This window comes from Ambystoma mexicanum, chromosome 4p (assembly GCF_040938575.1).
Source record: "Ambystoma mexicanum isolate Mex_15411 chromosome 4p, UKY_AmexF1_1, whole genome shotgun sequence".
Classification (NCBI taxonomy): Eukaryota; Metazoa; Chordata; class Amphibia; order Caudata; family Ambystomatidae; genus Ambystoma; species Ambystoma mexicanum.
In genome coordinates, this window is record NC_090927.1 from 521,504,888 (window position 1) to 521,532,715 (window position 27,828).

Sequence of the window (27,828 nt, forward strand, 5' to 3'; positions counted from 1 at the left end):
GGTAAACCCTTAGTGCCGTACTATGAGGTCCCTTTGCGGGATCCGACCTCAACGGCTGGTTTTACCAGCCGTTAAGGAACAGGCCCGCAAAGGGACCTTGGTGCTAATTACGGTACCGCAATTTGCGGTACCGTAATTAGCGCCTTCCCCATTCCCATTGAGCCCTATGGGGCAAAAATGAGAATGGGGAAGTGCCTTGGTGAATGGGGAATTACCGCCCCCGCTCACCTTGGAGTAGGGCAGTAATTCCGCCATCCACCAAGGCGGACACGGTAAAATACCGGCGGCAACCATGGCGCTAATAGCGCCATGGTTACCGCATACCGTGTAATGAGGCCCAATGTGTTTTCTGCCCAGAGCTAAAAAAGTCTCCTTTGTATGAATGGTATCCCATTTTGACTGGGTGGGGCAACTTAGGCTACACTCCTGTGTGTGCCGATGGAAGTGGTGTTTGGCTCTCCAACTCTGAATGCACGGTCCCAAGACTTGCAATAGTGCACAAATCGTGATAGGAGGATTGGGGTCGTCTCCAGTGCTGTATGTGTGTGTGTGTGTGGGCAGGTGTGTGCGCACACGTGGGTGTAGGTGTGTGTGTTCTGCGTGTGTGTCGGTAGGTCTCTCAAGCTGTAAAACAGAAACTACCTAGATATACATGTTAAATTCCTATACAGTGGAGGACATCACTGGAGGCTTCCAACTAAAGCTTTGATGCTCGTTATTTAGTTTGAAAGATTTATGGTTTGCTCGCCCCGCACTGCAGCTATGTGCGAACCACTAGAACTTCTTTGACAGTGTCCTTCAACTTGAACAGGGACTGTGCTCCTGCTGCCTTTGCTGAAATTGGAAAGACTGCGCTTCTGTTCTCAAATACCTACTCCATCATGGGACATTCTGGTAAGGGCCTGTAGAGCTGTTTTTCTAAGAATCTTCTTGGACCAGTCCTGCAGCCCCTTAACTCTGACATGAGCACCACTTGCCACTTAGCTGCTGCCAGGCTCAGCTTCTGTGAGCCTGCTGACATCTTCTGCATTGCTGGATCCATCCTTCTGTCAGTAAATGCTTCAGTAAACATACTGTGTGGGCTTTCTTTAACTTTGTACTGGAGTGGAGCTAAGCTGTACCATAGCATCAGGCTTCTCCACTGCTAAGAGAAAAGTCACCCTGCTCTGGAACATTACCACTGTGAGACTCAGGATAATCTCCAAGGAAACCCTCCAAAACATTGCAGTTTGGCATTCTTAAGATCTTAATATGGGGGACTATAACAAATCTCCTTAACAGTGAGTGGTTTAGTTGGGTTGTGTGTTTCAGGGTGTTTATATGTCAGCAAGTTTGTGTATTAATGACAAGGGAGTAGGTATGGGTTGATAGGTGAATCAAAGGATGGATGGAATACCCACTGCCTTAGATGGCTTTGTTGGTCGGATGTATGTATGCATTTTCAGTCAGTGGATGAGGTGGTTCAGTAGAAAGTTGACAAATGGATGGTTGAATATGTATTGATTTTACATTTGTTAAGGACACAAAACCTGAGGGCATCAAGGCAGTGTTACAACCAGGTACATTTAACTTGAGGGAGGGAGGGTGGAGAGGAAGAGGAGGGAGGAGAAGAGGTAGCAAAATGTGTTCAGAGGGCTCTAGGTAAAGAGCCACGTTTTCAGTGTCTCCAGTAGATGTGCTGGAGCACATTCCTCTGAGAGGGAGCCACCAAGGGGAAGATTGTCCCTCCACATTTTGCTCCCTTTGACTTGGGCACGATTAGTCCGTGAGTGTAGGCCCTCTTGACAGGCCTGTCGGACTGGGCTTTCATGAAGCTTTGTGTTAGGTAAGGTGGGGCAGAGTTAGCTAGGCATCAGTGCATGATCAATAACATTTTAAAGATGATTCTCTCCTTGACCAGCAGCCAATGTGTGTTTCTTTCTTCCTTCCAAAATGTGCTAGCTTTTGGAGATGTTGAGATCCGCTCTGATGGCATTGTTTTGCATCACTTGAAGTTTATGGAGGTTGTGTGAGAAAGTGCCCACCAAGCGGGCAATGCAATAGTCAATGCTGGTGTGGATGGTGGCCCTAGCAATGATGAGGCAGTTTGCTGGTGCTAGGAATGGTCTGGCCACATTGAGAAGTTTTGTAGTTTATGCAGCAGAGGTAGCAATGGCATTAACCTGACATGTCAGGGAGAGCGAGGAGTCAATATAAATGCCAAGTGTCTTCACTGAAGATGAGGCTGTTATTAGGAGCCCATCTATGCAGAATTTTGAATTTAAGGGCCAAGGTTCTTGACCGCTTAGTGGGGCACAATCAAAAGGATCTCTGTCTTCTCATTGTTTAGGCAGAGACTGTTGGTTGCTAACCAAGCTTGGATCGCTAGGTAGATTTTGTTTAGGGTGAGAGAGTCTTCTGTGTGGTTCCCAGCGCGGGGTAGCAAGATTTGTGTATCATCAGCAGAGTTGGTGTAGGAGATGCCGATCGTGTCTAGGAGATCGCACAGGGGCTTAGTTAAGATGTTGTAGAGGGTAGGAGAAACACAGGAGACTTGGGGCACTCTAGATATGATGGAAGAGAGGGGCACATGAATTCTCAGAGAATACTTTCTAAGATCTGTCAGCTTGGAATGATGCAACCCATGCCGTGGCCTGGGGGGAGAAGTTGGCTGCGGAGGTGAGGTGGTGACAGAGGATTTGGTGGTCGACCAGGTCAAAGGTGGCTGAGAGGTATAGTAGGAGGAGGAGGAGGGCAGGCTTGCCTGCATCTCTGAATGAGTCAAGTTGGTTTTTGCGGTGCAACAAAGCTGATTCAGTTCCATGTCCTGATCCGAATCCAGATTTGCGCAAACCTAGAACTTGGTTAGATTCCAGATGGTGCTGAATTTGGATGTATGAGACCCTATCTCAGATCTTTAGCAGAAAAGGGATTGTTGCAATGGGGCGGTAGTTGCTTGGGATAGCCAGGTCTAGAGTAGGTTTCTTTAGGAGAGGAAGGGCCCATGCTTCCTTCCCTAATATATGGACTACACTTGCTGAGAAGGAGGCATTGATGAATCTTGTTATAAATGGGATGAGGGCTTCAGCTCAGTCGGGGGTATGACAGGTGGCCCCTTTGCATCTTGATGGTTTGAGGCTTTTGTGAATGGCTTTGGCTTATGATTCTGAGAAAAAGTGGAAGTGGAAGGGGGCTGATTTGTGGGGGCCAGGGTGGGGCGGGGTAGACAATGGAGTCTTTATTAGTGCTTGTTTGGAGATTATTTGCTTTTGTAAGGTGACTATTTTCAAGAGTAGGGCCTTTTGGATATTCACACACCAGTATTCATCCTTGACGATGCCTGGGGAGGATATGGCTGGGGCTTCCAATTCCTTGAGGATTGTGAATAGCTCCTTTTTATGGGAGTTGGCATTAGTGATTCAATTGTTGTATGAGGCTTCTTTAGCCAGGATGATGGGTAATTTGTATGACTTGGCATCAGCCTTGAACAAGACTTTGTTGGCATCTGTTTGGTATTTTTTCAAAGCCGCTTCAGTCTGCTGCTTCTTCACCCCTAGGTCTAGAAGATTCTGGGTGAACAATGAGTTGGCATGTGAGAGAACCTTTGAATTGCGAGGTGCTAGTGTCTTGAGGTACATATCTGCCAGTGCCTCTAGGTTTTCAGAGAAGTGAGATAAGTGGGCTGGCTGGAGATCAGAGAGGCGTGGTGTGATACTGGCTTGTGTGATTTTACAGGAGCTCCTAGTCCAGGAAGGGGGTGGGGTGATGGCGTGTGTTGTGTGTTGTGGTTGCGGGATGGCAAAGGTCACTACAAAGTGGTCCAACTAAGGGCATGGGGAGATTGTATGAATGTCCACTTTGTAGTTGAGGTCCTCTACCCAGCCGAGGGTGTGACCATTAACATGGGTAGGGGAGTTGATGCAATGGGTGAAGCCAAGGGCTTTTAGTGCGTTAGCTAGAGATGTGGTGTTGCCATCTGTGGGGTCGTTTAGGCCCAGATTAAGATCTCCTAGGAGGATAATCTTGCATGTGGGTTGGAGGTTTGTATTGAGGATGTGTAGGAGTTCATCCTCGAACGGGCCCAGTGGTCCTGGAAGCCTGTAGATTAAGTTGAGGAGAATGGAGCTAGTGTGGGAGGTGGAGAGTTTAAGGGAGAGCAAATCACAGTTTGCCTCCATCTTGGTGGGGCCTTGCCTGACTTTTATAGTGAGTTTGTGAATCAGGACAACACTGCCTCCTCTAGCGTCCTGCTGTCCACTGTCAAAATTGTGATTCCAGGTGGGATGGCCAGGGTTAGGGCTGGGCCAAAGGCTGAGTGTAGCCACAACACATTGATGCCCGGAGGACTAGGTGGAGTGAAGTGATGAGCTTGTGGATATCCAGGGCATGATGGGCCAGGATAGAGCAAGCATTGATCAGAGCTTCCTTGATGTTAGTGGGGGTGTGTGTGCTGGCAGGGGAAGCCTTGATGGAAGTGCTTTTGGATGTGGGCTGGTGGGTGGTGATGATGGGCCTGCAAGGTGTCTTTCGAGGGGAAGGGGGGGAGTTATGGGGTGATTTAGAAGTAGGGGCTGAGGTGCGGTTGGTGAGCATTGAGTTTCTAGTGCAGATGGGTGGTGTGAAGGTAGGGAGACTGGAATAGTCAATTTTAGAGCAGAGACGTTTGTTCCTGATATTGGTGGGGGGCATTGTGAGGCCCAGGTGTGAGGGGCAGTGTAGCAGCGTGACTGATGAGGGTGAGGGCTGTACTTGAGCATGAGATGGTGCACTGAGGCTGCATTGGGGGCAATGAAGTTGATGTGGGCAGGGCGCGCCCTAGTGTGATGACCTACGGTATAGGAATAGTGGGGTCAGTAGGTGTGCTCGCGCTGGCTCCTGGGGGCATGGAATGGTGAGAGCTAGTTCTGTGATTCAATTTGTTTTCACTCAGACACAGGCTAAAACAAGGTCATTTCAACAGAAAGGGTGTAAAACTGCATAAAAAGCCACTGGCATTGATTTTCTAGAGAACATAGCATTGTTTGCCCTCCGATTTATAACAGTATATATAATATAACAGTAATATAACAGTAAATGTAATACCTATTGTGTATGCTGGTGACATCAGGAGTGGGGCTTCTGCCGTTATTTGCTATACCAAGGCATATTGGTTGAAATAAGAACTATTAAACCCTCATGAACTGTTTTATGACAGAAGTTGCAAAAAACAACTACCTGCTTCTGCCCTGACAGTCACTCCCTACGGCATGCACAAATAGCCTGCGCACCAATTACCAGAATCATGGTGTGGGTGTAAATGTCTTCTGACCTGAATTCACCCTGAATTGGAGCTCCCAGCCCTTTAAGATGAGCTAGCAATACCCTTGAGATGGATGGGGATGCAGAAATTATTCAAACATCAATAAGCAAAACGACTTAGGTAGTTGGAAAAATGATAACTGTTTTAATAACAATTATCTAAAACAGTGAGTACCACAGATATCAATGGACGTCGCTGCGTAAGAATTCTCAATGCATCTAGAAAAAAGGTTTCTTTTATAGCAAGAAATCGTCATAGGTGATGTTAACCAACGTATTGCTAACGTCATCCTACGTGGCAAACTACAAAAACCTAGTGGTAAGTGTGACAGGGTCTAAGGGAATATCTACATTTATGATCCATACTCATCTAAGGCAGTGAAAGAAAGTGATTTGTTTCTTAACATCAGGTGGGGCAACTAAGCCCGCCGCATAAGCAGGTCACTATGAATGTCACTAAATAAACGACGTTCTATTGGCTATACAACTATAGGACCCTTGATCATGAGGTCCCCAACCAATGGTTGGCACTCTAACCTCCGTCAGTACTTTTCCACCTATATTATCAACACGCAGACTAGGTGCTGGTGAACTAGTCTTAATCATATCTTCCCACCAATTAGCATATTCATCCATCATCACCTCAGTGGTCTGCTGTCAATTAGGACTTTGAACTTGTCCTTGGGAGTGGTCTTAGCTCTGGGGAATTCAGGTGTGTGAAGGCACGCTCTGCCCTCATGCGTAGGTGTGACCATCATGTTCATCCAACTTCATCCATTTCATTGGTACCGCATGTGTCTCACACTCTGGTTCCCAACATATAGGCTAGATGGGTGAGACAATTGAGGTGGGGGTACTTAGCTCCTTCTCTACAACCCTCTCGAGAAAAGCCAGAACCTACCCTGCCCCTGTTCATTGCAGGTAATGGTGCAGTGGCCCCATTCTGCTCCTCCTGAGAAAAATACTGGAAAACCACCTCTTCCTCCTCTACCTGGAGCTCTTCATTCTCCTACTGCACTCTACCACCTCATCCTCCTCCTTTCCCCTCTGTCCATCATTCCCCTCCATCTCTATGGCTTTCTCCCAGCTGTTCCTGGAGTTTCTCCTCCTCATTGCCAAACCAAGATTAAGGTAGTCGCCAATCCTGTGCAGGTCTACCTTGAGTGACTTGCTTGTGCCACAACCCTCTCATGGTTTTGTCACATCCTCCTCCTCATCTTCCATTTCTCATTACTCATGTTCCTTCTCCCCATCCTCGCAAATATCACCCGCCTCCTCAACCAACATCTCCCCTCATCATGCTCCATCTCAAATTCAATCTGCATCACCACTGCTGACAAACTCCTTTAAGCGCCATCGAGGAGCTTGATGGGTAGTACAGCTCTGCATACCCTCCCTCAGCCCTCCCTCCAAATAAAAGTAACAGTTGCCTAAGGTCCCAATGTGCAAAACACAAATGTGTCTAATGTCCCTATTGTGTTAATGCGCAACACACAACACAAGTAACAAAAACAAAGGAGTTCTCACAAGATACACATGATGGCGAAGTGTTTTCCAGACACACACCCACAGGGAAGACGACTGAGCACAACACAGAACATCTTCTCCAGTTAATATACTAAGATTACTCTCCAAACAAATAAGAGGAATGTTGCTGGAAACTTTTTTTAGCCTTCTTAAAAAAATGTGTTTGGGGCGACACAAATGAAACATTGGAATGCACATGAACAACTTTTGTTTGGTATCCAGTGATTCCCTCGAATACAAAGCATTGAATGCAAAAGCATTGAATGCAAAAGCCTCGAAAAAATGCTTTTTTTGTAGGTAACGATTTTTTTTATTATAATGGTTTTAAGGGGTAAAAAACGGGGATTGGTGGGACCCCCCACATAAAAAAAATGAAAAGAAAATGCATTTTTTGATGCATTTTTTTTTCGAGGCTTTTGCATTCGATGCTTATGCATTTGAGGCTATCACTATAAGCCCTTTTTTTTAAACTATTTTTTAAAACGTAGTGGGTATAACAGTGTTAGATGAGAGAGTGAGCCTAAAGAACACACATATACAGACAAAAGGAGATACATTCCTGATCAAGAACACCAAAATCGCTACTAACTAAAGCCCTAAAAACACTCTTAATCTCTGCTAAAATGATCAAAAGCACTGCAAAAAGCTCAGACACCACCCATGCGTGAGCCTGTCCTGTCCGCTCTTAACTCAACAGCCCAAAGAAAACCACACAAAGAAATTCAGGAATGAAACTGGGCCTTTTAAAGACTCTAAAACCAGTTTTTAAATGGCAAAGGACCACTAAATAGCTGTTCGAACTCCCCACTCAAGTCCCAGGTGCTTGAGCCTGGAATGGAGGACCTGCAGCCCCTTCAGAGTGGCCATGGGATTGAACTCTTGGGAAATCCTGCGGGAAACTGGACTGGTCGAATCATCCCAAAAAGTTCAACTTTCTAATGGGGCACACTTTGGGAAGTTCAAACACCCCTTCTTTTAAGTACATGATCGTAGTGCTCCGCTATTATTTGTAGTGTGTCAATGGAACCAGGCATATCATATTTATTAGTGCACTTTTGAGCTGTGACACAGCACCGTCCTCTTGCTTAACTAACATGCATTCAAGCAGAGGGCTACCCAGCTTAAACCCTCACATGGCGGGAAACAATCTGGCCACAGTGCATCGTTTCCAGCAGCGATTAACCTTATGACCAGTAAGAATAGGGCACTGCTTATCTGTTGCCTATTTTATAATCTGTTAAGTTTGTTTCAAAGGTATTTGTTTTTATCGTAATACAGAACTTGCAAATGTACTGTGGATTGTTCTTGAGTTTTATTCTAATTGTAATGTTTGATTTATTAATTCAGAAGTATGTTAAAATCAAGCAACATCTACATGCATTGGTAGGTTTTGATAGTATAAAAAAGTATGGGCCTCATTACGAGTTTGGAGGTAGCCATGCCCTTAATAAGGGCATGGCTACCTCCAAACTCTGGTCTGGGTCTGGGTTCCCTGAATGGGGACTTACCGGGCCATTCTGAACTGGGAGGGCCCGTTATTTCCCCATTCAGGGAACCGACCATCTCCATTCCCATTCGAGCCACCATAGGGCTCAATGGGAATGGGGATGATCCTAACAATGGCCATGTTAGTAACAGGCCTGTTGTTAGCATGCTGGTCCCCTCGTGGGACCCGCAAAGAACGTCTGGTCTGACCAGACGTCCAGAGCGGGTCCCGCGAGGGAACCTCGTAATGAGGCGGAATGGGTTTAACGGCGCCGGCACCTTTAACGGCGCCGTTAGATCCATTCCGCCAGGGTCGTAATGAGGCCCTATGTTTTTTGTAAAATTGCCAGGGCCATTTCTGCTAACTAAATAACCTTTGCAGTTATTGCCCATTTCACTGATTTTCAAAAGTGCATCCCTTAATAATGCAGAAAAGGGAAAAAGATAGACAATGAAATATTCTTTGTTGTAACCTTCAATTTCTAACTATGATCTACCTTATTTTAACATATTTACAAATGCATCATAAGCAAACACAAAGTAAATGTGTTAGGTTTCTCAAAAATCTCAGACCCGATTGAGTAAACCCAAAGTCGTGAAATGTGTGATGCTGGAACCAATGAATCTGTGTAAGAGTTGAACTTCAGAATTTCCCTTGCCAAACCATTACTGAAACAATTGATGCAGAACTGCATATGCACAGAAGTCAGAAAAAACAACAGGATCAGAATCCAAACGCTAAACATCACCTCCCACACTCCAACGAACCCAATCCTGAACAATTAATGGTACGCAGGTCACATTTAGTAAATGTACACACCCATACAAAAACACCAAGAACCCGAAGACAAGCTATTACGGAGAATTCTCATAAATGTGCTAATTCCTTTCACCTTAGAGACCCTCAACAACTTTGCTGGATTTTGATGACTTGATTTTTTTTCCTGGAAAGAGTGTGAGCCTTTTTTCTCACTCTTTCATGTGTTTTGATGTGTGTTTTACACTTGTGTACTTTGATTATGGAGTTTTAGATAACTTCATAGGCATCATCTTTTCATGTGTGTTACACAGTACCCTCAGTGCACCGACACAGGGATGTCTTTTAGACTCCCCCAAGGGTTAGATACCTTCTCTGGAATAAACTACTGTTTCCCAGAGAATGTAAAGTGAAATTAACTTTATTAGTGTTTCCAAATTCCTAGACCCAGCACACACCATTTTACAATGGAGTGCTGGAGGGGTTTCATAGTATCCCCTGTGTCTAAATACTCATGTAGCAGTCAAATGCTATCCTTTTCTATTGAAAAGGATGCTGGCAGTGATTTTACAACGAACTACCATGATTTTTCCCGACCAAGAACACCGGTAGCTAAAAATCACGGGAGCCATGTTTTTCAAGGTGGCTCCTTAAGCGCCTTTGTTTAAAGAGGTCCCGGTCTTCTTTTTTCAACATTTCTTTTTTTGGAAAGATCCTTCTAGTGTTTGTCTCTGCGCACCAAACCAGGTTTGGTCCCTTTGTTTGTATGCCTTTGGCAGGCTTCAGGACTGAAGACCACCTCTGGCGTCTGAGTTTCTGGGGTGGGCAGGAAAAGAGAGAGGTGCCTGAAACTCCCTGTGCTTAGTCTCTTAGGAGACCCAGATGCACTCTGGCGTGATTGGCTGGCTGACTGTCCGGCAAGGACAGCCACCGTGCTGAGTGAGTGACATCTAGGCTGGAATGAAAGGGAGAGAACTGTTTAAAAAGCAAGTCTCTTGGATTGGAAAGCAGAGTCGACTGCTGGAACAAAAGAACCGAAGAAGAGCTGGAAGAGGACGGAGGCTGCAACTCCTGGACCATTGGTTTGCCAGGTGAAGCCCTGCTGCAGGTCCGAATTGCCAAACTCCTTTCGACAGAGAAGCTGCTTCAAGGACGGCTTCTTCCTTTGAGTTGGTGGGACCAATGAACTCATAAAACACCTGGATACCATTCTCAAGGCTGGTTAGGATTAACCAGGGAGAGGGACACCAGCTTGTGTTCTTGAATCTACAGCTACTGGAACTGAAGTGACTCCATCTTGTTTGCTTTTTCAACGTTCCCGTGCAGTGCAGGAGTCCCCCAACATCCTCCCTCTTGACCCCACGACTGAGGCTCAGGAACATTGAGATCTGCAGGAACTTCCAGGAACCAACGACTTCAGCTGCATTTGTTCTTCATACTAACGTACTGTGCCAACCAGATTGCGAGAACGCCAATCTTGCGGTGAAAGTTCATGAAACTTTCCCAACTTGCAGGCCTAATCAGCTTGTGACCCAACAAATGATTCTTTTTCGCCTAAACTACTTCTGAGAACTTTTGCAAAGACTTTACAGTTTGATACCAGAACTGCTCTTTCCTATCCAGAACACTTGCCCATTGACTTTGGCCTGGCCTATTGACTTGAATTGAACTCTTCTGGTGAACTGAACCTATTTGCACTGTCTAAGAAGTATATGTGATCTATCCTACTTACCTTGTCCCTTTTGCTCACTCCTAAGTAACTGAACTGCCATTTGCCTCGTACTTCAGGGGAGCTCAAAATGTCTGAAAATCTTAGAGTTTGTACTAAAGTGTGTTAGTATATAATATTAAGTTGCCTCCTTCTAGTGAAATGTTTTCTAAATGATTGTATAATAAATGAATAAGTGTTTTACCAAGAAACCTTGAGTATAAGTGTCTACTTGAACCGCTGTGATTGAAAGTCCTCTGTGTAATTACTTGTACTGCTGACATTCACTCTTGAGATAAGCCTGGCTGCTCAGCTCGCTACCAAAAACTGTGTGGTACATACTTATATCAAAAGTTGGTCTTGCTTACACCTTTATGTGGTTGTACTTTGCTAGGCAATGGCCTTATTTCACCTCCTCCTACCTCATGCCCAAGGTAGACCACTTTGCTCTGACCAATTCGACATTTACTCGCCTTTATGGTCAGATGGGCCTGCTCAAGAGCCTGTAAAACATATCCTAAGTGGTCAAGATGTTCTTTCCAAGTAGGGCTGCACACTGCTATGTCATCTAAGTATGCCATGCAGAAGTCCTCCATCCCATTCAGAAGTTGAGTAACCATCCTTTGGAACGTTGCAGGTGCATTCTTTAGTCCAAAAGGCATTACCCTAACTGGCCTGCTGGGGTTGAAAATGCAGTTTTCTCCTTGGCATGGTCTGTCAGGGCTATTTGCCAATAGCCTGACGTTAGTTCAAATGTACTGAGGTACTTGGCTGAGCCAAGTTTGTCCACCAGATCATCTGTCCTAGGTAAAGGATGGGCATCAGTCTTAGTGACTGCATTTAGAGCTCTATAGGCCACAAAGAATCTCAACTCCTTGGACTCTGCCTTTAGAACTAGTACAACTGGATTAGACCATGAACTGGTAGAGGGTTCTATTACCCCGAGAATTACAGGCCGATTCATGGAATTAATGTGTGCCGAAAATCTCTGCACAAGCGTGCGAAAGCGTGCGAATCGCAGTGCAAGCATGCGAAAGCCACGCACATCGATTCATGGAAGTCTGTGCGCGTGTAAATTCTGGGATGTGCGCTAAAATCCTGCGTGGCGCACGCGGGCGCACACGTCATCAAACGGCGTGCGCTACACGCACAGCGAAAGCACACATAGCGCAGCGCACACAACAAAAGTAGGCGGAACACGGGGCGTAACACATGGAATGGGGAATAACGCGTGAAAATGTGGGCATTACGGGGGAAGTACAGGAGCACGGGGCGTAACACAGAGAATGGGGAACAACGCGTGAAAATGTGGGCATTACGGGGGAAGTACAGGAGGCAAATGCGCAGAACGCCCACACGCGCGCCTACAACACGTATTTATGTAATCGAACAGGGCAAACGCGTGCGGCAAAAAAGACGTGCTAATCCGGAAACAACTACGCCAGCAGGAAGCAGGCGTACGCGGACCCACGCAGCATAAAAGTGCGTGCAAACAACAAACAAGCTCAGACGCTACAATGAATATACCGTTCCTCGCAGCAGTGGTCGTGGGACACCGCAAGCGGAGGAGGACATCCAGGACCAGCCTTTTTGGGATGCCTGATGACCAGGTGTATGGGAGGTACAGGTTTCCACCTCACATAATACTCGACCTGGTGAGTGAGTGGGAGGATGACCTCACATCACCCACCCTGTGCTCCCAAGCACTGAGCCCCTTGGAAAAGGTGCTCAATGTACTGCACTATTTGGCCACTAGTTCATTTCAGCAGACAAGTGCCATAGTGGGGGGGTGTCACAGGCCACGCAGTCACGCTGCCTACACCAGGTGTTGACCATCATGACTGCACGCCCATCAGTCCGCAGGCACATATACCTGCCCAGAACACCTGCAGAAAGGCAGGCTGCCATCCAGGATTTTTACGGGGTGGCACACTTCCCCAAAGTGCTAGGTGCCATTGATTGTACCCATGTGGCTCTACGTCCTCCCAGGGCAACTGAGCACATCTATAGAAACCGCAATCACTGGAATTCCATAACATGCAGGTAGTATGTGATGCCAAGGGAATCCTCACCTCAGTATATGCCAACTATCCAGGGTCCACCCATGACAGTTTCATTTTCAGAATGACAACCCTAAACCCGGACCTAAAAGCTGGGCGGCATGGCGATACATGGCTGCTTGGTGAGTATAAATGCCTCTGCACATGCATGCATGTCAGATACTGAGTAATGTCACAACCCCACTAATGATACCCATCATCACCTCCCCAGGGGACAGTGCCTACCCTCTGAGCACCCACATGATGACGCCAATTCGGAACCCCACCACACCACCCGAGGTAAGATACAACACAGCCTATATTGCAACCCGGGGCATAGTAGAGCGCACATTCGGAGTGCTCAAGTCACGCTTTCGCTCCCTTGACCGCTCTGGTGGGCAGCTGCTATACGCGCCCACAGTAGTGTGCAGGATCATAGTGGCAGCATGTGTCCTGCACAACATTGCAACCCGCCGGGGGCCTGCCGGTGGACATGGTGGTGCCCCCACATCCCCAACCACATGCACGGCCGCTGCGCATGGGAGAGGAAAGGGCACGTGGTGAGGCAGCCCGTACGCAGCTGGTGGCTAAATCACACCCCTGTGGAGTGCACACAGCCCTGGCACATACCAGCTGACAATCAATGATGATGACATAAGGGACAGTCAACTGTCACAACCATACCAGCCTGAGATTGGTCACCTGGAAGTGTTACATTGTGTGCATCCCTACCTACCGAAAGACAACCAATGCTGTGTCACAAAAATACACACATTTATGACTACCCCCTTGCAAAATAGAACATGAAAACAGCGCCATGTCACCCAACCCCTCCCCATCTCCGCTACCCAACACACCATGGCATGTCATGCAATGTGAAAGCAAACAAAGGAATGCACAACACATGACACAAGCGTCACAAAGTGCACTGTCCCAAATGGAAACAGGCCACAGACAATATGCTCCCAGTAATCAATAACAAACAGCACACATGACCAAATTCTTACAAGCAACACAATACAGCAACACAAGATGAAACATTGGCAAAATATGACAGTACCAAATCAAAGTAGTGCAAGTTTTACAACCTGAAATAGCCAGCACATCCACCCCTTCCAACTGCAGAGTGTTGACGTCAGGCAAATGTGTCAGTGTACTGGATACAACAGGAACTGCATCCGCAAAGGAGACGGCCTTGTGAAGATATGAAGAAGGTACCTGTGAATAAGGAGGAAGACATGGATGCACAAGCACATATCAATACACCATGCAGTGTTCAATACAACAACAATCCCCACTAGGGATGTACACACAGTTTTGACTACAGACTGCCCACACAGCTCATGGGAGCTCATGGGAGCCAAATGTCACTGTGTAAGTCACTGTCACTTGGTCACACCCTTTGCAAGCCCATGGAAAGGGAAGCAGGAGGGGTGTGTGTGTCAGGAACACAAGCATCGAACCCAAAGACAGGACAAGACTGCATGTGCCCAGCTGGAATACACAGTGGATGCCCACCGGAGCCACACAAGGCAACACACTGTAAAAAAATAAAAAATAAAAAATGGCCATGTGGGGGTCAGGGGGGGCACCCAGGAGGTTCGAGGACAGGGTGCACACCAACACCCACCTGCGTGGATGTTGTGGAAAAAAAAATACCTCCATGGGCTCATGGGCTGCACGGCTACGCTATTGTGTGAGAACTGCTGCTGTCGCTCTCTTCACCCTCTGCTTCTGCATCAGGAGGTGGTGGTGCTATGGGAGGCAGCCCACGCAAAGCCCTGGTATGGTCCTCCATGGCAGCAAGCATGCGGGTGTTGAAGGTCTGATTCTGGAGGATGATAGTGTCGAGATCCCCATGCAGCACCTCACGGGTTGCCTGCATTTCTGCACGCATGGCCTCGCGTGATGCCCGGATCTCCTCCCGAATTGCCTGCAGCTTAGCTGAGAGCGAACGTGTGAGCTGCTCCAGCTGCTGTTCTGACCTTAAATTTCGGGAAGCCTCAAGTTCACTTAGAGTCTGCCTGAGGAACTGGAGTTCTAACCTCCGGGCTTCCCTGTGGCCCTGTGACTCTACAGAAATGGCTTCCCGCAGAGTCTCCAGTGCCGCTGTCGGTCCCTGTTGGACGCCAACATGTCTTCCCTGTGTGATTGGCAAATGGAGTCTGTTGCCTGCTGTTGTTGCTCCATCTGCCTTTCAACGGGGGAGAATGGAAGTGGCCACCCTCTCCATTGCCTGAGCCATCATTTCAACTGATGCTCCCTGTTGTGCTGCTATACCGTACATGGAGTTTTCCCATACAGTATTGCCTTGTGGCGTACGGCCACCGCGTCGGCGGGCACCACACCTGTTTGGGGCAAGGCGATCTGCACCTTGCTGTGCTGGCACTGCCTGAGGCTGCAGGACTGCATTCCCCCAGGAACAGGATCAGATGTTGACCGATTCAGCACCTGAATCATAGAGGTCTGGGGAAGTACAACCAGAGACACCCCTGGACAGTATGGTCTGCAATAAGATTGGGTTTTCACCCACCACCACACCACGTCCTCCACTGGTGCCCGGTCGTGCCTGAGATTCCTCCTGGGTCTGCACCATCTCCTCAACCTCAACAGCATCAAGTGCGTCATCACCTGCAAAAACATGAAAGACAACAAATGGAAACAGGCATGAGCACCATAGCACACACATAGGCCTGACAAGCCAGAGATCCAGTACATGAATTACACATGTCCCACATGACAATAACCCTGGCATGCATGCACTGTTAATGAGTTGGAAGGGGAGGCAAAAAGCAGACATTGAGGGCACCAAGATGGAAAAGCAACACATTTGCTGCATGCTGGGTAGCACTGGCATCACACATTAGCCTGTGAGTGGCATATCCAATACACATACATGACACATGCCAGCACACAGATGGCATGTAGCCTAGCCATGGTACATTTGACAAGTGCAGCCATATGTCAGTGAATGAGTACTGTCACCCATCCATGTGAGATGGACATGATGAGATGAAAAATGCTAAACAGTGTGACAAAATACGCATGTGCCACACACTGCAACACATCCAGTGTACAATAATACAGTGATCGCAGGCAGATGTACACATCAATGGTTGGTCACTTCAACATGACAGGAAACAACTATCATGTTCCACATTCAAACAGTCCCCAAAAATTAATGTGAGCAGGCCAATACTCAATCAGCCTGAATGGTCTAATCATTCACATAACAAGGTAACAAATGTGGGCCAATGTGGGGTGTAATCAATGACAGAAGCATGTCACATATGTGGCAGTAGAGCTGAAAAATGCATCGCAAAAATGGGAGAATTGAAACAATCAGCCTGAATGAACACTGAAAAATTGAGAACAATGTTGTTTCAAGATGACAGTTCAAGGGCAACTGCAGTAATGTGGTGCTAATTGGCTACTGTGGGCAGAAGGGATACTGTCATACCCAAATCTAAGGCCGGTGATTGTTTTGGAGGAAGCACATAGGTGACCCATACCACTCAGGAGTACACACCCTCACCTGGCACACAATCAGAACCCGTCACCCAAACAACATACACATGGATTACACACACATGCATGGGCACTCACCAGACAATTCGTCGTAATCTGGTAAGTCTCCCACGCTTTGGATCTGTTCCTCTGTGACGAAGGTTCCAGCAACAGACTCATGCTCAGTGAGTTGGTTGTCCTCTGGTGGAGAGCCACTGCCAGTCACCAGAGTAGAGGCATGATTTGAGGCCAGCTTGTTCTTTGCTCTGCGTTTCAGGTCATTCCACCACTTGTAGCAATCATCAGCTGTGCGCCTCACAAATCCAAGGGCACTAATGTGATTCGCGATGGTCTGCCAGTGTACCCTACGTTGACCAGGTTTGGTCCTGCACCGTGCAGTCACCACCATTTCGCGGCTATGTGCCGACACATAGGCCACAAGTGCATCAAGTTTGGCGTCATTAAAGCTAGGCTTCCTTGACGTGCCGGAGTGTGTAGCCATGTCTGGGGTCTCAGCCTGTAGTGCCAGAGCACCCTTCTTCTTCTTTTTCAAAGGTGGTGCAGATCCTGAGTGGCTTATGCCGCTCTGGTCAGTAGGGGCAGAAGCGCGGGTGCACAGGGTACTAGAAGTGTGCGAATGCACAATGACCATATGTCTTGGTGCAGGCATTGGCTGCAGGGTGATGTTGGCAGGGCCAACGTCGGTTTGATGGACCTGGACCGACACTGTCCCGGCTGGGAGACTCAGAACTGGGGTGGATAGAGCTGCAGCTGCCCCTGCAGCTTCCCCACCCTGCCTACTTGGGGCAGCAGATGACATTGCTGCCGAAGATCCACATGGCCTGGTGACAGCAACTTGCACCGCCACACGTGCCTTAGACTTGCTGACCTGGAAGTCAGCCTGGGAGTCATCCTGTGCCGGTTCAGGTGCCAAAATGGGCCGGTCCAACAAGGGCTGAGCTGGGATGGTATCAGCTACGTTTCCCACAACCATGGGGGGGCATGGGAGTCCCTGATTGGTCCTCCACACATGGGGGTCTAGGGGCACCCTGCAAATCCTGGCCACGTCTCCTACCGAGCCCACCACGCCCACCTTTTGGAGGTCAGCCACCTTTGCCTCCCTTACTGCTTGGTCACCTCCCAACCATGGCACTGATGTTGTGCGTATGGGAGTTGCAGTAAACAATTGTCCTGGGCAATTGGGGTTTAAGGGGTAGGGTACTAGATGGAATTCGTACCCTAGTCTCTAGCAAGGCTGTATGTGACCCCTGGGGGAAGATGATGGGTCACGCAATGCACAGGCACCCCAAAAACAAAAGCACATGTGCACGCAACACCTGGTAGACCACGTGCGTGGAAAAATAAACCCGCACTACGCTGTGGCACCCAGAAACACAAAAATAAGCGTACGCGGGTTACACGCAGCCTACAATGACCTCTGAAGGGGTACGCAACACACGAGGGCACCACAGTTGGAAAATACGTGCGCGACTCACCGTCTGCCTTGAAAATGAACGTGAAAAAGACGCGCGTGTGCGTGTAGGCAACACCACCGCCAAAAGAAGAAAATAACGCAGTCTGAGGAAACAGGGAGTACGAACTGAAAACGTTGTGAAGTAATCGCGTGTGAACCGACAAGAAGTACATGATACACCCGCTCGCTCTCCACAAAAAGCATGTACAAGGAAATAGCGTGATACTCGTACCTTTTAAGCCAGCCCACACGTGAAACGTCACTTACGCGCTTACGCGCTAAGGCCCTTTCCTCCAATAGCACGGTGACGTGCAGATTTCTCACATGCTGATTCACTATGCACCCGTGTTGTGGGCACCGCCTGCGCGCCTAACGTCACTGATGCGCTTACGCGCTAAGGGCCTTTCCTCGAATTACACGTTGACGTGCAATTTTTTCACGTGCCAAATCACTCCGTATCAAGCTGGCCACGCGAATACACACGGAAGACCACGCTCCTGCCCAATAGGCCATTTTCCTGCCCCCAGAACCCTGAGCATGCTCCCACCTGCCATCTACTGCTGCCTGACTGCCTGTGGCCCACGTGCCCTGCTATTTGCTGCCTGCACGTCAGCCAGGGGTGCAGTTGCTGTGACCACCCTTGCTGGAACTGAAGACTCCCGACTGGGATACCATTGTTCCACAGCCCAGCCCCAGGACCCTGTTGCCCACCCACACCTGCCTCTGGGGTTGCCATGTCGGGCACAACACCATCTGACACCACTGGCAACCCCCAGCCAGAGAGGCAGAGGGCCACCAGCTTCAGTGCCAGGGAAGTTGGTGTCCTGGTGGAGCAAGTCCTGGGGCAGTATGATGCCCTCTTTGGAAGTTTGCGCGCCGACAATGAAGGACGGACCAGGATCTGGATGGACATCATGACTGCCATCCTCGAGGAGGGGGTGGCAGTCCGCAACATCAAACATGTCCGGAAGCGCTGGGAGGACTTCAGGTCCAGGACCCTCGACAAGGCCCAGCGCCTCTTGAAGGCAGCGGATGCCAAGGGGCGCCGGGACCACCTGTCGGACCACCAAATGAGGGTCCTGGAATGCACATGCCCAGCACTCCAAGTCCAGGTCCTTGAGAGGCAGACCCATCTGGAGTCGAGCGGTAAGTTTACATGCATACTGATTGGACGCTGTGCGTGTTGTGGTGTGCCAGTAGTGTGCAGGTTGCTCATGTGTTTTTGTAGGGCCATGTATGGATGTGTATGTACAGGGTGAGGCTGACACATGTGAGTGCTCTCATGTGTGAGTCACATGGATGGTGTATGTGTTGATAAGCATGCAGGCCAAATGCAGGTGTGGGAGCACACATATTTGAATTACTGTGTATGTACGTTGGCATGGTGGTGGTGTCACACATGGATGGTGGTTCCAGCTGCATGTATCTGCACTGTGTACATGTGCATATGTGTGTATTTGACAAGTGTGCAACTGTGATGCAACATGGATGCCTGTGACACTGACATGTAGAAGGCTGAATGGCAGATGTGACATGGATGGCGATCTCATCACTGCGACAGTTGGTGGAGATGTACACATGCATGTAAGTGTGCATGTGTTGTGCACTCCCCGTGTTTTGTGTGACATCCGGCTCACCTTCGGCTGCTCGTGCTGTTGTTTGTGTATGGATGGTGCTGCCTGGTGCAATAATGCTGTTGAATTGCTCATGTGTGTGAGTTGAAATGACATGTGTGTTATGGAGTGTGATGCCATGTCTGAGGTTTGACACTGACACTCATGTACAACTGTCATGTGTGTATCAGTCCATTGTCCAGTGCCCTGATGCCGGTGTTCTATCTCTCCCTGTCTGCAGCGTCAACTGATGAAGAGGGCGGAGAGGGTGCTGTGGAGCAAAGCGGCAGGGATCGCACCACCAGCCGGATACGCAAGGCCCGGCTCCCCTCCCAGGTTGCCATCTTGTCAGGGAGTGAGGAGTCTGGTGCCGCGTCCCAGGCCATAGCTGCCGAGGGTAGGTCCAAGAGGCGGAGGTTGGAGGTGGACTCCTCGGCAGCAGAAGGGGCAGCTGAGACCCCACAGGGTCCGACGGAGGAAGATGGCACAGACTCATCCAGGTGGGTGGGGGGTTTGGTGGAGGACGAGGCCGTGGAAGGGACACACACGGGGTCTGGAGGTGGGGATTCCATTGGTGCTAGTGGTGCAGTGCAGGGACAGGGACAGGAGGCAGCGCAGGCCGCCGCGGAGGTGCCTGTGTGTAATCCTGTCCCGATCCTGTGACTGCATCATCCCGCACCAGCAGGGATGCCTACGTCCAGACCCGTTCTCAGGGAGGGGATCTGCTTACAAAAACTGGCCTTCCTCTCCTTGTGGACGTGGCTATCCGGGACCGGGTTGAGCCTGTCCTCGAGTGGGATGGCGTTGCGTCAACGGGGCATGCAACGTGACCTACAGTGTTTTCGTGAAGACACTGCACGTCATCTCGAATGCCTCATTGACCGCGTTGACCTACTGGGACTGGTTACCAGGGCTGGATTCCTCAGTTTGCTGGACCTTGTTCCGACCCCCTCCTCACCTGAACACCCTACGCGCCAGTCGTCCTGCATGCCATCTTCCCACCCATGTATCACCTGGGTACCCTGTGGGGCTGCCTCTGACCCAGCGGCCAGGCTGGTGGGGGACACATCCCTGCCACAGTCAGGAGTCGGACGTCCAGCAGGGGTGGCCACCAGGACAACTGCACCCCAGCCAGAGGAGGACATGCAGGCAGCAAGAGCAGGGGCACAGGCACAGCAGCAGCAACAAGGTGGGAGCCATGATGGCTCGGGGCCATCGACATCGGAGGGGCAAGCATCGGCCAGAGGGCAGGAGGACCCAGGATTACAAGTGTCTTCCGTGTGGCAGCGGTTGGGCCACGCCAAAGATGCGGAGCGTTGGCGGAAGGAAGAGGCACGGCTCCCAATGGTCAGAGCGGAGAACTCCATGTGGAGGATACTGAGGCGGGTGGAGTTGGGAGGTCAACATGTCATCGTCCCTGCGAACCCTCGGGGCCATGGAAGAGGACCGCCTCCAGGACATCGAGCAGGAGTTCGATAATGCCCTGGCCCGGGAAATCGGGAAGTGAGCCGTTGGACGAGCCCGCCGCCATTGTATATAGTTTGTAGTTTTAGGTTTCCTTTATCTTTTTCATTCATTTGGGGTGCTTGGACTATGCCCCGCCTTTTTGTATATAGTTCTTTATTAGGTAGCTTTTTGGCAAGGTTTTATTTAATTCGTTAGGCTCATGGACTCTGGATTACTTCTTTGTACATAGTTGAACAGTGGATTTATCTATTATTATTTTTCTCACCCTGGATCAATGGATTGTACTGTTTCAGTTCCCTTTGGATTTGATTTGTTGGCCGGACACTTTGGACACATTTTCATTTTGATTGATTTGGATTCAGACTTCATGATTTTCTGTTTGTGTTTTGGACATCCTGCATTTAATCTTTTTTTGATACTTTCTTTCATGTTTTCATTGGATTTCCTTATTTTACTGTACAATACATTTTGTTTTATTACTTTGATGTGTGGTATTCTCTCATTGGTTTCATGCATGTCACGGTGTAGGTTTTCACAATCACCAGCACCCATTGTGGGTTTGTGACAGACATGTGTTGATGTACATTCTTGCCATTTGGGTTGTATCATGTAATGGGCATTTCAATGTGGGGTGGATGGGATACTTGGTTGGGTCTTTCCCCAAGGGTGGCGTGCGGTGGGATTTGGGAGGCCATGAGGCAATTGATTGTGGATCATGATGACGTGTTGGGGGATATGAGTCCGGGCCTGAGCCTCACTGCTGGGTGGGTGGGGGTTCTGGGGGACATGAGTCGGGGCCTGCTGGCAGGTGCCCGTCAATGCTGGGTGGGTGGGGGTCCTGGAGGACATGAGTCGGGGCCTGCTGGCAGGTGCCCGTCAATGCAGGGTGGGTGGGGGTCCTGGGGGACATGAGTCGGGGCCTGCTGGCAGGTGCCCGTCAATGCTGGGTGGGTGGGGGTCCTGGGGGACATGAGTCGGGGCCTGTTGGCAGGTGCCCTTCAATGCTGGGTGGGTGGAGGTCCTGGGGGACATGAGTCGGGCCTGCTGGCAGGTGCCTGTCACTGCTGGGTGGGGGTCCTGGGGGACATGAGTCGGGGCCTGCTGGCAGGTGCCCCGTCAATGCTGGGTGGGTGGGGGTCCTGGGGGACATGAGTCTGGGCCTGCTGGCAGGTGCCCATCACTGCTGGGTGGGTGGGGGTGCTGGGGGACATGAGTCGGGCCTGCTGGCAGGTGCCCGTCAATGCTGGGTGGGTGGGGGTCCTGGGGGAGATGAATCGGGGCCTGCTGTCAGGTGCACGTCAATGCTGGGTGGGTGGGGGTCCTGGGGGACATGTGTCGGGCCTGCTGGCATGTGCCTGTCAATGCTGGGTGGGTGGGGGTCCTGAGGGACATGAGTCTGGGCCTGCTGGCAGGTGCCCATCACTGCTGGGTGGGTGGGGGTCCTGGGGGACATGAGTCGGGCCTGCTGGCAGGTGCCCGTCAATGCTGGGTGGGTGGGGGTCCTGGGGGAGATGAATCGGGGCCTGCTGGCAGGTGCACGTCAATGCTGGGTGGGTGGGGGTCCTGGGGGACATGTGTCGGGCCTGCTGGCATGTGCCTGTCAATGCTGGGTGGGTGGGGGTCCTGGGGGACATGAGTCGGGCCTGCTGGCAGGTGCCCATCACTGCTGGGTGGGTGGGGGTTCTGGGGGACATGAGTTGGGCCTGCTGGCAGGTGCCCGTCAATGCTGGGTGGGTGGGGGTCCTGGGGGACATGAATCGGGGCCTGCTGGCAGGTGCCTGTCCCTGCTGGGTGGGTGGGGGGTCCTGGTGGACATGAGTTGGTGATCACTAATTCAAGGTGACATATGGGCTCACTGGGGGGCCTGCCCATGGTGGATGGGCTGCGTGTGGAACATGACCAGGGGTGCAGGGTAGTCCCCTGTGGTGTGGACTGCCTGCAGGGACCGTGGAGGGGGTAGAGGGCACACCTGGGAGGACCCACACTGCCAATTCACATGTGGGACTACCCGCGCACCCCACTGTATACACGTACCCTGCTCTGACAGCGAAATGGCATGTGAAATTCCCCCGAACCCCAGTAATACATGTACCCCGCTCACACAGGGCCAATCGCGTGTGAAACTCCCTGCGAACCCCAGTGATACATGTACCCCACTCGCACAGGGCATATCGCATGTGAAACTCCCCGCGAACCCCAGTGATACACGTGCCCCGCTCGCACAGGGCCAATCGCGTGTGAAACTCCCCGCGAACCCTAGTAATACACGTACCCGCTTGCACAGGCCCAATCGCATGTGAAACTCCCCGCGAACCCTAGTGATACACATACATGACACATGCCAGCACACAGATGGCATGTAGCCTAGCCATGGTACATTTGACAAGTGCAGCCATATGTCAGTGAATGAGTACTGTCACCAATCCATGTGAGATGGACATGATGAGATGAAAAATGCTAAACAGTGTGACAAAATACGCATGTGCCACACACTGCAACACATCCAGTGTACAATAATACAGTGATCGCAGGCAGATGTACACATCAATGGTTGGTCACTTCAACATGACAGGAAACAACTATCATGTTCCACATTCAAACAGTCCCCAAAAATTAATGTGAGCAGGCCAATACTCAATCAGCCTGAATGGTCTAATCATTCACATAACAAGGTAACAAATGTGGGCCAATGTGGGGTGTAATCAATGACAGAAGCATGTCACATATGTGGCAGTAGAGCTGAAAAATGCATTGCAAAAATGGGAGAATTGAAACAATCAGCCTGAATGAACACTGAACAATTGAGAACAATGTTGTTTCAAGATGACAGTTCAAGGGCAACTGCAGTAATGTGGTGCTAATTGGCTACTGTGGGCAGAAGGGATACTGTCATACCCAAATCTAAGGCCGGTGATTGTTTTGGAGGAAGCACATAGGTGACCCATACCACTCAGGAGTACACACCCTCACCTGGCACTCAATCAGAACCCGTCACCCAAACAACATACACATGGATTACACACACATGCATGGGCACTCACCAGACAATTCGTCGTAATCTGGTAAGTCTCCCATGCTTTGGATCTGTTCCTCTGTGACGAAGGTTCCAGCAACAGACTCATGCTCAGTGAGTTGGTTGTCCTCTGGTGGAGAGCCACTGCCAGTCACCAGAGTAGGGGCATGATTTGAGGCCAGCTTGTTCTTTGCTCTGCGTTTCAGGTCATTCCACCACTTGTAGCAATCATCAGCTGTTCGCCTCACAAATCCAAGGGCACTAATGTGATTCGCAATGGTCTGCCAGTGTACCCTACGTTGACCAGGTTTGGTCCTGCACCGTGCAGTCACCACCATTTCGCGGCTATGTGCCGACACATAGGCCACAAGTGCATCAAGTTCGGCGTCATTAAAGCTAGGCTTCCTTGACGTGCCGGAGTGTGTAGCCATGTCTGGGGTCTCAGCCTGTAGTGCCAGAGCACCCTTCTTCTTCTTTTTCAAAGGTGGTGCAGATCCTGAGTGGCTTATGCCGCTCTGGTCAGTAGGGGCAGAAGCGCGGGTGCACAGGGTACTAGAAGTGTGCGAATGCACAATGACCATATGTCTTGGTGCAGGCATTGGCTGCAGGGTGATGTTGGCAGGGCCAACGTCGGTTTGATGGACCTGGACCGACACTGTCCCGGCTGGGAGACTCAGAACTGGGGTGGATAGAGCTGCAGCTGCCCCTGCAGCTTCCCCACCCTGCCTACTTGGGGCAGCAGATGACATTGCTGCCCCAGATCCACATGGCCTGGTGACAGCAACTTGCACCGCCACACGTGCCTTAGACTTGCTGACCTGGAAGTCAGCCTGGGAGTCATCCTGTGCCGGTTCAGGTGCCAAAATGGGCCGGTCCAACAAGGGCTGAGCTGGGATGGTATCAGCTACGTTTCCCACAACCATGGGGGGGGCATGGGAGTCCCTGATTGGTCCTCCACACACGGGGGTCTAGGGGCACCCTGCAAATCCTGGCCACGTCCCCTACCGAGCCCACCACGCCCACCTTTTGGAGGTCAGCCACCTTTGCCTCCCTTACTGCTTGGTCACCTCCCAACCATGGCACTGATGTTGTGCGTATGGGAGTTGCAGTAAACAATTGTCCTGGGCAATTGGGGTTTAAGGGGTAGGGTACTAGATGGTATTCGTACCCTAGTCTCTAGCAAGGCTGTATGTGACCCCTGGGGGAAGATGATGGGTCACGCAATGCACAGGCACCCCAAAAACAAAAGCACATGTGCACGCAACACCTGGTAGACCACGTGCGTGGAAAAATAAACCCGCACTACGCTGTGGCACCCAGAAACACAAAAATAAGCGTACGCGGGTTACACGCAGCCTACAATGACCTCTGAAGGGGTACGCAACACACGAGGGCACCACAGTTGGAAAATACGTGCGCGACTCACCGTCCGCCTTGAAAAAGAACGTGAAAAAGACGCGCATGTGCGTGTAGGCAACACCACCGCCAAAAGAAGAAAAGAACGCAGTCTGAGGAAACAGGGAGTACGAACTGAAAACGTTGTGAAGTAATCGCGTGTGAACCGACAAGAAGTACATGATACACCCGCTTGCTCTCCACAAAAAGCATGTACAAGGAAATAGCGTGATACTCGTACCTTTTAAGCCAGCCCACACGTGAAACGTCACTTACGCGCTTACGCGCTAAGGCCCTTTCCTCCAATAGCACGGTGACGTGCAGATTTCTCACATGCTGATTCACTATGCACCCGTGTTGTGGGCACCGCCTGCGCGCCTAACGTCACTGATGCGCTTACGCGCTAAGGGCCTTTCCTCGAATTACACGTTGACGTGCAATTTTTTCACGTGCCAAATCACTCCGTATCAAGCTGGCCACGCGAATACACACGGAAGACCACGCTCCTGCCCAATAGGCCATTTTCCTGCCCCCAGAACCCCGAGCATGCTCCCACCTGCCATCTACTGCTGCCTGACTGCCTGTGGCCCACGTGCCCTGCTATTTGCTGCCTGCACGTCAGCCAGGGGTGCAGTTGCTGTGACCACCCTTGCTGGAACTGAAGACTCCCGACTGGGATACCATTGTTCCATAGCCCAGCCCCAGGACCCTGTTGCCCACCCACACCTGCCTCTGGGGTTGCCATGTCGGGCACAACACCATCTGACACCACTGGCAACCCCCAGCCAGAGAGGCAGAGGGCCACCAGCTTCAGTGCCAGGGAAGTTGGTGTCCTGGTGGAGCAAGTCCTGGGGCAGTATGATGCCCTCTTTGGAAGTTTGCGCACCGACAATGAAGGACGGACCAGGATCTGGATGGACATCGTGACTGCCATCCTCGAGGAGGGGGTGGCAGTCCGCAACATCAAACATGTCCGGAAGCGCTGGGAGGACTTCAGGTCCAGGACCCTCGACAAGGCCCAGCGCCTCTTGAAGGCAGCGGATGCCAAGGGGCGCCGGGACCACCTGTCGGACCACCAAATGAGGGTCCTGGAATGCACACGCCCAGCGCTCCAAGTCCAGGTCCTTGAGAGGCAGACCCATCTGGAGTCGAGCGGTAAGTTTACATGCATACTGATTGGACGCTGTGCGTGTTGTGGTGTGCCAGTAGTGTGCAGGTTGCTCATGTGTTTTTGTAGGGCCATGTATGGATGTGTATGTACAGGGTGAGGCTGACACATGTGAGTGCTCTCATGTGTGAGTCACATGGATGGTGTATGTGTTGATAAGCATGCAGGCCAAATGCAGGTGTGGGAGCACACATATTTGAATTACTGTGTATGTACGTTGGCATGGTGGTGGTGTCACACATGGATGGTGGTTCCAGCTGCATGTATCTGCACTGTGTACATGTGCATATGTGTGTATTTGACAAGTGTGCAACTGTGATGCAACATGGATGCCTGTGACACTGACATGTAGAAGGCTGAATGGCAGATGTGACATGGATGGCGATCTCATCACTGCGACAGTTGGTGGAGATGTACACATGCATGTAAGTGTGCATGTGTTGTGCACTCCCCGTGTTTTGTGTGACATCCGGCTCACCTTCGGCTGCTCGTGCTGTTGTTTGTGTATGGATGGTGCTGCCTGGTGCAATAATGCTGTTGAATTGGTCATGTGTGTGAGTTGAAATGACATGTGTGTTAGGGAGTGTGATGCCATGTCTGAGGTTTGGCACTGACACTCATGTGCAACTGTCATGTGTGTATCAGTCCATTGTCCAGTGCCCTGATGCCGGTGTTCTATCTCTCCCTGTCTGCAGCGTCAACTGATGAAGAGGGCGGAGAGGGTGCTGTGGAGCAAAGCGGCAGGGATCGCACCACCAGCCGGATACGCAAGGCCCGGCTCCTCTCCCAGGTTGCCATCTTGTCAGGGAGTGAGGAGTCTGGTGCCGCGTCCCAGGCCATAGCTGCCGAGGGTAGGTCCAAGAGGCGGAGGTTGGAGGTGGACTCCTCGGCAGCAGAAGGGGCAGCTGAGACCCCACAGGGTCCGACGGAGGAAGATGGCACAGACTCATCCAGGTGGGTGGGGGGTTTGGTGGAGGACGAGGCCGTGGAAGGGACACACATGGGGTCTGGAGGTGGGGATTCCATTGGTGCTAGTGGTGCAGTGCAGGGACAGGGACAGGAGGCAGCGCAGGCCGCCGCGGAGGTGCCTGTGTGTAATCCTGTCCCGATCCTGTGACTGCATCATCCCGCACCAGCAGGGATGCCTACGTCCAGACCCGTTCTCAGGGAGGGGATCTGCTTACAAAAACTGGCCTTCCTCTCCTTGTGGACGTGGCTATCCGGGACCGGGTTGAGCCTGTCCTCGAGTGGGATGGCGTTGCGTCAACGGGGCATGCAACGTGACCTACAGTGTTTTCGTGAAGACACTGCACGTCATCTCGATTGCCTCATTGACCGCGTTGACCTACTGGGACTGGTTACCAGGGCTGGATTCCTCAGTTTGCTGGACCTTGTTCC

The 27,828-nt window shown here is 50.6% G+C and overlaps 1 protein-coding gene across 1 annotated transcript in view; it reads right to left on the reverse strand.

Moving 5' to 3' along the window:
• Nucleotides 1-27,828, reverse strand: part of SNTG2 (syntrophin gamma 2) — a 1,542,102-nt gene that overhangs the window by 114,399 nt on the left and 1,399,875 nt on the right. The window lies entirely within an intron of this gene.